Source organism: Apium graveolens, chromosome 3, assembly GCF_009905375.1.
Source record: "Apium graveolens cultivar Ventura chromosome 3, ASM990537v1, whole genome shotgun sequence".
Classification (NCBI taxonomy): Eukaryota; Viridiplantae; Streptophyta; class Magnoliopsida; order Apiales; family Apiaceae; genus Apium; species Apium graveolens.
In genome coordinates, this window is record NC_133649.1 from 195811228 (window position 1) to 195822321 (window position 11094).

An 11094-nucleotide genomic window follows, 5' to 3' on the forward strand; every position below is an offset into this window, starting at 1 on the left:
AGAGTTTAAAGATCAAAACAATTTAGCAAGATGAACAAGAAAGATGTTGGAGTCAAGATTCCTTTTCTTGATAAAGATAATTACCATCATTGGAAGGTAAAGATGCATCTTCATATGTTTTCTCAAGATGAGGCCTATGTGGACTGCATAGAAAGAGGCCCTCATGTTCCAATGAGAGCTGCAACAGGAAATGAACCATCTATTCCAAAGCCAAGGCATGAATGGTCTGAACATGATATGGAACAAGTCAGGAAAGATAAAAAGGCCATGAACATTCTGTTCAATGGTGTTGATGCAGACATGTTTGATAACATCATCAACTGCAAGACTGCCAAGGAAGTTTAGGACACAATACAGATAATCTGTGATGGTACTGAGCAAGTAAGAGAAAATAAAATGCAGCTCCTGATTCAGCAATATGAGCATTTTCACATTGAAAAAAGTGAGTCACTCACTGACATTTTTAGTAGATTCCAAAAGCTACTAAATGCTCTTAAATTGCATGGAAGAGTCTATCAGACTAAAGACTCCAATATGAAATTTCTCAGATCTCTTCCAAAAGACTTGTTTTGTTTTTTATTACGGGCTCTATCTATTTTAAGTGTTTAAATAAGATATACAACAGTTTAGAGTAAAGCTTTTTATGGATTGTGATGAGATCATAATAATGAGACCTAAAAGATGATAACTCTAAACTTAAATAGTTCCTGGTCGTAGGATTACTAACTGGTAATTAATAATCCGCAAAGATCGGTACATACCATGCTTGCTTCATTATGAAGGATGTCTGTTCTCATAGACATTTGTGTGGTGACACTATAGCTAGTATGTAGGTGCTTAGTATAGAATAAGTTCACTGAACATGACTCACACAGTTGAACAACTGATGGAGTTCACTCACGTGTCATCAGTTGTTCACATAGTGATAGTTGTACAAGTATCCTTAGACTTGAGGTCATCATAGTCATCTTGTGTACACTGAACTATACTTTGGTTTAGTTCTTAGTCTCCAGGGACAATTATAAGGGCTCTACTGGGTATAGGAATTTGTACACGAAGATAGTGTATGATCAATAAAGGATCTACCCCTTCCAGTGAAGGAAGAGAATGTTCAATGCTGATCCACTTATGCTAGTTCAGGAATCTCTGGCCAGAGTGAATGAAATTAGAAAGGAGTTTCTAATTTACATTAAATAGAACTAAGCATAGTGAATGGGAAAGCAAGTGATTAAATAAGATAGGCTTGACACAAGTTCCATGCCTTGTATTTAATCGTGACATTGCAGGGTAGAAGGAATTGATTGTACGGTAACTACTCACTGAATAGGTTCTTGGTATTCTAAGCAGTGAATTCGTATTATCCGGATAGTCGCGATATGCTGAGAAGTATCCCTCACGATGTAGAATAAATATGATTAATTAATTAATCATATTTAATGAATTAGAGAATTTATATAAATAATGATAAAATAGTTTTATTATTATTTATTTCTACTACCGGCTTAATATTGAACGTACAAGGTCACACCATAAAAGAGAATGATTTAATGGTGGAGGAATTAATTAATAATGGCTGATAATTATTTATTTATGAAATAAATAATTAATTGGCAAATTTAATAATTGATTAAATGAGATTTAATTGATTATAAATTAATTAAGAAAAGGTTCTTAATATTATTAATTAAGAATTTAATTTTTGAAAATTAAATCAAGTGAGAGAATTATTTCTAAAGAGTTTAGAAAAAGGATTAATAATTAAAAGGTGTTTTAATTATTAGTGAGAATAATAAAGGGTTAATAATAATAATATTTTATGGAAAAATTTTCAGCTGAAAATTTTGCCTATAAATATACTATTATAAACCCTATTTTTGCCTCAACCAAAAGATTTACAAAACCCTAATTATCTCAACCTTCTCATTCATTACATCGTTTTCTTGGTGGATACCGGTGGAGTGCTTCACACTTGAGGAGCAGCTGCTAAGGATCTCCGCTCGTTGTTCTTGGATCGCTTTTAAAGACCTCCATCTTTCCATTAACGTAAAGCTTTTTAAAGTAAACATACTGAACTACGAATTAAATATTATTTTTCGCATGGATCCTGCGGAGGGTTTCAGTTTTTTTTAAGATTGAAATTTACATTTTCGCTGCGTTTATGTGCCAAAAACCCTTCAATGGCGTCAGAGCTACTTGCGAAAAGTTTTTAATTCGTTTATGTGTTTAACCGTTTTCGATATATGAGAATGTACGTGATTCGTCATGATTTGATGTTGATATAATATGCTTATATATGTATGGTTTTAAATATATGATATTCATGTGACTTGTATAATCATAAGATGATTATGTAATCTGTATATATACTGATATATACATGATTTATGTTTGTTCTAATTATGAGAATCATATTAGATACGGATTCTGAATTGGCTGCTGCAGATTTGCTGAAATCTGGGTTTGGTGTCTGATTTACGCAAACGAATACCCTATTCCATAGGTAAACGAGCGTCTGAACAAAACTGATAGTAAAATCTATCAACGACTTGTCTGTAAGGCGTTTGACGTCATTTACTGCCCGTAAACAGTGATTCTTGTTTTTCTGATTTGATTCTGATTTTTTTGATTTTTGTCATATTTTCTTTTTATGATTAGATCAAGGATAATATGATATGTTAAGATCAGATTATGTGTTTTAACATGCTTTTATGCGTTGTATGATCATGGTGGATGGTTATGGCCTTTCGACCTTAGTGTAATGGTTTTGGTTTTGGTTTTAAATATGACTTGCATGTCGTCAATCTTTGTAATCATAAATCTCGAATGTAACTCGAGTTATTCTTGTAAGTTCATTAGATTAGTTTTACTTTCAATCATGTAATGTAATTGAAGACTCAAGAAGGCTATCCAATGGAGGTGATACAAAGAAGAAGACGAGGCATACAAGAAGTCTAAACAAAGAAGAAGACTTATGTAATAAGTAGTTGTATTTATTTCCATCACCATATTAGATTGACCTTGATCTTTATCATGAGCTTGATAAAGATCACATAGGATGCCATAACCAAACACATTTACTTTATTGAACTTTACATTTACTTGTTTATTTAATTTTATATATGAGATATATGCCTATATTTACCATGCGATGATAGATTTAGGTGAACTTAAATCAATATAAGGCGTGCTCTAGAAAATCTAGAATAGGAATCATTTCTTGCCTTAACAGTAATATTATGAATACAATCATGAGATTCTTGTGTTTATGAAACACGTAATTAAATATGAATTTTCAATATTGAGAGAAAAGATGATTCTGTCAAAAGCAGATTTCTATCTGTAAGAAAGGGGTATTAAGTGACGCCTCTTAACAATGCTCCCCCCGATCTGGGAATCATCTGATTATCGATTATTGATTTGAAATATTTAATTTAAAAGGAAGAATCTCTTTATAAATGATTATAATTGTAACGTAATATAATCCCTCTAAAATTAAATAATATCAAGTAGTAATTGGCCAATGACACAACGGGCTTGTGTCGGTCATAGCCTTCCAACATGGTAGAAAGTGGTTCTTATTTTTAAATCATTGTCGTTTCGTGCTACAGCTGAGGGATTTGATTTTGAAATAAGAAATACTTGTCTATTACATAGAGATGTGTACATTGAATTAGAATCTAAAGGTCGGTACGTGCTACAGCCGTGGGCCGTTGGAGACTGATTCAATTGTACCAAATGTTGGGTTAGACTTGACATAGAATATTGAGTTTGTCGTGCCACAGTCGTGACTCAATTATTCAAGAGGCTAAAGTTATATTAGGGAATAACATAAGATGTAATTGACAAGAGTTTTCTGCCTATTGAACATCACATGACGTTTCGTGCCACAGCCGAGGTTGTGTGATGGAATGTAGGATCCCTATTCCCACTAGCATTATGAATGCTTAATTTTTACTTAGGGGGTTGAATAAATTAGATAAACTAGTGGGAGACACTTATGAATAAAGACCCGATTCATATAGTGTTTTGAAATGAAATTGAATATTTGCTAAGTGTTATTATGTGTTTATCATTTACAGATTTACTATATTCATCATGTCTTCTACACTGTCACTCCGGAGCATACTAGATGCTCACAAGTTGACTGGTCCCAATTTAGCTGTTTGTTTTCACTGTAACAAGTTGGGGCACTGGAAGAGGAACTGCAAGGTTTACCTTGCAGAATTGAAGAAGAAGGGTAGTGAGACTACCGCTTCTGATTCAGGCATGTTCATGATCGAAGTTAATATGTCACTAGGTCAAATTTCTACTTGGGTATTAGATACCGCTTGTGGTTCTCATATTTGCAATTCGTTGCAAGGACTAAAGGGAAGTAGGACTTCTCAAAAAAATGAGGTGATTCTACGTATGGGCAATGGAGCAAGGGTTGCGGCCATATCTGTAGGATCATTTAGTCTACATATGCCTACGGTCAAGACTATTATTTTGAATAATTGTTGTTACGTTCCCTCTATTGTAAGGAATATTGTTTCTATTCCTATGTTGGATTTGGATGGTTTTTCATTTATTATTAAGAATAATGAATGTTCTATCCTTAGAGATAATGTTCTTTTTGGACATGGCATTTTAAATAATGGTCTGTATGTATGTGACGTAGAGCATGATTTACTTCAGATTGAACAAACTAATAAAAGAAAACGAGATGATGAAAATCTGACCTATTTATGGCACTGTAGGCTAGGTCATATTAGTGAAAATAGACTGCGGACATTGCATAAGGAAGGGTTACTTGACCCCTTTGATTTTGAATCATATCCTACATGCGAGTCTTGTCTATTGGGTAAAATGACCAAATCTCCATTTAGTGGACATGGAGAGAGGGCTGCAGATTTGCTAGGATTGGTATAGACAGATGTATGTGGACCAATGTCTACGCAAGCCATGGGTGGATTTTCGTACTTCATTACTTTCATAGATGATAGATCTAGATTCGGATATGTGTATTTGATGAAACACAACTCTGAAGCCTTTGAAAAGTTCAAAGAATATAAACATGAAGTGGAAAAACAAACCAAACACAGTATTATAACTCTTCGATCAGATCGAGGTGGTGAATACTTGAATGGAGAGTTTCTAGATTATCTCAAAGAAAATGGTATAGTCTCCCAGTAGACTCCTCCATATACTCCACAGTTAAATGGGGTATCTGAAAGGAGAAATCGAACTTTGTTAGACATGGTTCGGTCCATGATGAACTATGCGAATCTTCCAGTATTCCTATGGGGTTATGCATTGGAAACCTCAGCATACTTACTGAATAAGGTGCCTTCCAAATCTGTTCCTCAAGCTCCATATGAGATATGGAAAGAAAGGAAACCGAGTCTTAAACACGTTAAGATTTGGGGATGTCCAGCTTATGTCAAGATAGTTGACCCAGATAAGCTGGAATCTCGATCCGTAAAATGTAATTTTGTGGGATATCGTAAAGAGACTTTGGGGTATTACTTTTACACCGATCATCGGGTGTTTGTCTCCAGACATGCTACCTTCTTGGAAAAGGAGTTTATCCTTGAAGGAAACAGTGGGAGCAAAATTGAACTTGATGAAGTTCAAGAAGCACAAACTACTACGGATCAAGTGGAAACACCTGTTCAGACTGAACAACCTTTGGTGGAACAGCCCATTCGTAGGACAGGGAGAGTGTCTCGCCAACCTGCGAGGTATTATGGCCTTGTCATTGAGAATGGCAATGAGTTGTCAATCATTGATGATGATGACCCTGTGACCTATAATGAGGCTATAAGTAGTGTTGACTCAGAGAAATGGCATAGTGCCATGAAATCCGAAATGGAATCTATGTATACCAACCAAGTATGGACTCTGGTTAAGGCGCCTGAAGGTGTTAAGCCTATTGGGTGCAAGTGGGTATATAAGAGAAAGATTGGAGCAGATGGCCAGGTGGAGACCTATAAGGCCAGGCTCGTGGCAAAAGGATTCAAACAAAGGCAAGGGATTGACTTTAATGAAACTTTTTCGCCTGTAGCCCTGTTAAAATCAATTCGGATTTTGCTTGCGATTGCTGCTTACTACGACTATGAGATCTGGGAAATGGACGTGAAAACGGCCTTCCTCAATGGGGAACTTGAGGAGGAAGTGTATATGACACAGCCAGAGGGTTTTCTTTCTTAGGGAAATGAACACCTAGTGTGTAAGCTGCTGCGAACCATATATGGTTTAAGGCAAGCTTCTCGTAGATGGAACATCCGTTTTGATGAGACAATCAAAGAGTTTGGTTTTATCAAAAACATAGATGAACCATGTGTCTACAAGAAGGTTAGTGGGAGCGCGGTAACATTTCTTGTATTTTATGTGGATGACATACTTCTTATAGGAAATGATATACCGATGCTACAATCAGTCAAAGTATGGCTGTCAAATAACTTCACCATGAAGGACTTGGGAGAAACATCCTACATTCTCGGTATGAAGATCTATAGAGATAGATCTAGAAGAATGATAGGTCTTACCCAGGGTACATACATCCAGAAAGTGCTTAAAAGGTTTAGCATGGAAAACTCCAAAAGAGGTCTCATACCGATGAGCCATGGAGTGTCCCTTTTCGAAAAAATGTCTCCTAAGACACCTGAGGAAAGAGAGCGTATGAGTAAGATTCCTTATGCTTCAACAATAGGATCTATCATGTACGCGATGTTGTGTACAAGGCCTGATGTTTCTTATTCAATTAGTGTGACGAGCAGATATCAGTCCAATCCAGGTGAAGACCACTGAAAAGCAGTGAAAAACATCCTTAAGTACTTGCGAAGGACTCAGGACATTTTTCTTGTTTTTGGTGGTGAATCTGAGTTAAAAATAGAGGGTTACACTGACTCTAGTTTTCAATCAGAAAGTGATAGCAAATCCATGTCAGGGTACGTGTTTACTCTGAATGGTGGTGCGATTAGTTGGAAGAGTTCCAAACAGTCTACAACGGCTGACTCCACAGCGGAAGCAGAATATATAGTTGCAAGTGAGGCTGCAAAAGAAGCCGTTTGGATGAGGAAATTTTTTTCTGAGTTGGGAGTTGTTCCTAGCGTTGAAAAGCCTAATGTGTTGTATTGTGATAACAACGCAGCAATAGCACAAGCCAAGGAACCTAGGTCTCATAAAAATTCCAAACATGTCATGCGGCGCTTTCATCTGATTAGGGAGATTGTTGAAAGAGGAGATGTCAACATCGAGAGAGTTGACACACATAATAACATAGCAGACCCACTCACAAAGCCACTTTCTCAAAGTCACTTTGATCGTCATAAAGACAAGATGGGTATTAGATACCAGAGTGATTGGCTTTAGTACAAGTGGGAGATTGAAAGAGATATGTCCTAAGTCCAATCATGTATGAGGATTTAGGAATAACTTTTATGTAATCTATTTTTGATTTCATTGATATTAATAAAAGACTTGTTTTGTTTTTTTATTGCGGGCTCTATCTATTTTAAGTGTTTAAATAAGATATACCACAGTTTAGAGTAAAGCTTTTTATGGATTGTGATGAGATCATAATAATGAGACCTAAAAGATGATAACTCTAAACTTAAATAGTTCCTGGTCGTAGGATTACTAACTGGTAATTAATAATCCGCAAAGATCGGTACATACTATGTTTGCTTCATTATGAAGGATGTCTGTTCTCATAGACATTTGTGTGGTGACACTATAGCTAGTATGTAGGTGCTTATTATAGAATAAGTTCACTGAACATGACTCACACAGCTGAACAACTGATGGAGTTCACTCACGTGTCATCAGTTGTTCACATAGTGATAGTTGTACAAGTATCCTTAGACTTGAGGTCATCATAGTCATCTTGTGTACACTGAACTATACTTTGGTTTAGTTCTTAGTCTCCAGGGACAATTATAAGGGCTCTACTGGGTATAGGAATTTGTACACGAAGATAGTGTATGATCAATAAAGGATCTACCCCTTCCAGTGAAGGAAGAGAATGTTCAATGCTGATCCACTTATGCTAGTTCAGGAATCTCTGGCCAGAGTGAATGAAATTAGAAAGGAGTTTCTAATTTACATTAAATAGAACTAAGCATAGTGAATGGGAAAGCAAGTGATTAAATAAGATAGGCTTGATACAAGTTCCATGTCTTGTATTTAATCGTTACATTGCAGGGTAGAAGGAATTGATTGTACGGTAACTACTCACTGAATAGGTTCTTGGTATTCTAAGCAGTGAATTCCTATTATCCGGATAGTCGCGATATGCTGAGAAGTATCCCTCACGATGTAGAATAAATATGATTAATTAATTAATCATATTTAATGAATTAGAGAATTTATATAAATAATGATAAAATAGTTTTATTATTATTTATTTCTACTACCGGCTTAATATTGAACCTATAGGGTCACACCATAAAAGAGAATGATTTAATGGTGGAGGAATTAATTAATAATGGCTGATAATTATTTATTTATAAAAATAAATATTTAATTGGCAAATTTAATAATTGATTAAATGAGATTTAATTGATTATAAATTAATTAAGAAAAGGTTCTTAATATTATTAATTAATAATTTAATTTTTGGAAATTAAATCAAGTGAGAGAATTATTTCTAAAGAGTTTAGAAAAAGGATTAATAATTAAAGGTGTTTTAATTATTAGTGAGAATAATAAAGGGTTAATAATAATAATATTTTATGGGAAAATTTTCAGCTGAAAATTTTGCCTATAAATTTACTATTATAAACCCTATTTTTGCCTCAACCAAAAGATTTACAAAACCCTAATTCTCTCCACCTCCTCCTCCTTCATTACATCGTTTTCTTGGTGGATACCGGTGGAGTGCTTCACACTCGAGGAGCAGCTGCTAAGGATCTCCGCTCGTTGTTCTTGGATTGCTATTAAAGGCCTCCATCTTTCCATTAACGTAAAGCTTTTTAAGGTAAACATACTGAACTACGAATTAAATATTATTTTTCACATGGATCATGCGGAGGGTTTCGTTTTTTTTTAAGATTTAAATTTACGTTTTCGCTGCGTTTATGTGCTAAAAACCTTTCAGAAACCAGATTATTCAACTCAGCAAGCTTGGCCATAGCTTAATAATATATTCAATAAGATGGTAAGTGATCACTGTAAATATTAAAGACTCACCATCATTACAGAATCAGCTTTACCATTATTTCAACCTTCACTTTCCGTAACTCTTTTCCTCTTCCCGAATTCAACCACAACAATACATAAGCAATAATACAAGTTAAACATGAAAGAAAGCAAGGGGTTTGTGTCTCACACCCTGGAACTCTAGATGCACAATACCAATTAGGGATTTCGAGCACTAACAAAACATATACAAAATTGTGTGAAAATTAAAGGGCTTTTTGTCTAAAAAACAAATCAAAAATTAAAAATTTAGATATTAGTTAAACTAAAGGTTAGGGTTCTCACAACCTCCTTCAAGTATCAAAAGTAAGAAAGAAAAAATTAAAAAAAACTATGATTTTGGATTATAAATTCCATTATGTGAAACTAAATTGGTTTTATATATAAATGCAAGATTACCCACTAACCAATTCAAGCTTTGTAGCTTCGAACAAATCGAATTGAGTTTCTAACTAATCCACTCGAACAAATTGAGGTTCGAGATTCCAAATTCAAATTAGGGTGTAGTAGCTTTAGCTTGATGGTCTATGGAAGTCGAGATAGATATAGAGTTAGGCGAAATTTAGGGTTTTTCACAGAGGGTGAGTTTCTGAGAGAGAGAGAAAGAAATATCATATCTGTGTTTATGTTTTAATTTTAATGTGTAGATTTAAAATAGGGTGAAAAGTTGAAAAGTGGGGGGAGTTTGAAAAAATTCTAAGGCGGAAGCGGGGAGATTTAAGAGGGAGCCGGAATATCTGGTTACGGGAGAAGTAATTTGTGGATTCATTTTTTTAAAACAAACTTACAACATCAGTTGAAATTAAAAAACTGATGTCAATGATACTCAAAGACATCGGTTGTCATAAACTGATGTAAAAAATACTTTTTACATCGGTGCCATCAACAACCGATGTCTATTCTACTTTTTCTAGTAGTGTATCTCTGCAACGTACTGTATTCACTTTGAAAAACATAAGATCATAAAATAGACGAGCCAATATTGATGGAATATGTCAGGTCACAATAGTTTAGAAGACATTGTAGTACATATTTTTGAAACACTAAACCAAAAAAATTAATGCATATACCAAGTGAGCTTACAATTTCTTTCTAATGTCACGTATGCAAATGCATTTACATGTAAAAAAGATGCAGTCCTATCTTTAGTTCCTGTTCAAAAGATATATACTTAGTAAGAATCATAGATGTAGCATTAATCATCTATTCTCCTATAATGAACATTATTATTACTAATAAAGCACAAAAGGTCAAACATTACCTAATGACATTTCATGTGGTCGGATATCATCATTTTTGAACAGACAAACATGAACCATATATGCGTCCAATGAAATAAGTGAATCGAACACAGGAATGTCAAATATTTCCACTCCACTATCCCTCACGAATTGTTTCCATCCATTACCAAAATAACAATCATTGAGGGATTTTCAATTTTAACTTCCCAGGTTTTATACAAAAAACACAATTGTATTGTGTCCCCATCTTTCCATTGTCCATATAAATCTGAATTTTTTTTACGGAAGTAGCTGTATCAGTAAGATAATCAAAAACTTAAACATTTATAACATAAAAAAGATATAATAAAACATTTATGTATTAACCAACCATTTTACTTATCCATGGGCTAATATCAGATGGGCAGATGGTGTGTTCGTAAAAACTTAATTCCCTTCCAAGTACACTAAAAAGATACCGCATCCTTGCCTTCTCATCCTCCAAATCATCTAAACCATAATCTTGCGAATCACAACCATAATAATCTATTGCCAGACCAGATGAATTATATATCTCAGTAAAGAAATTTCCACCTCCAATATAATCCAACAATACCGTATACATTTGTCGGACATTATGGCTTTTCATAAAATTTTCAAGTCCAAGTAATTTTTGATTATGACTATCATAAAA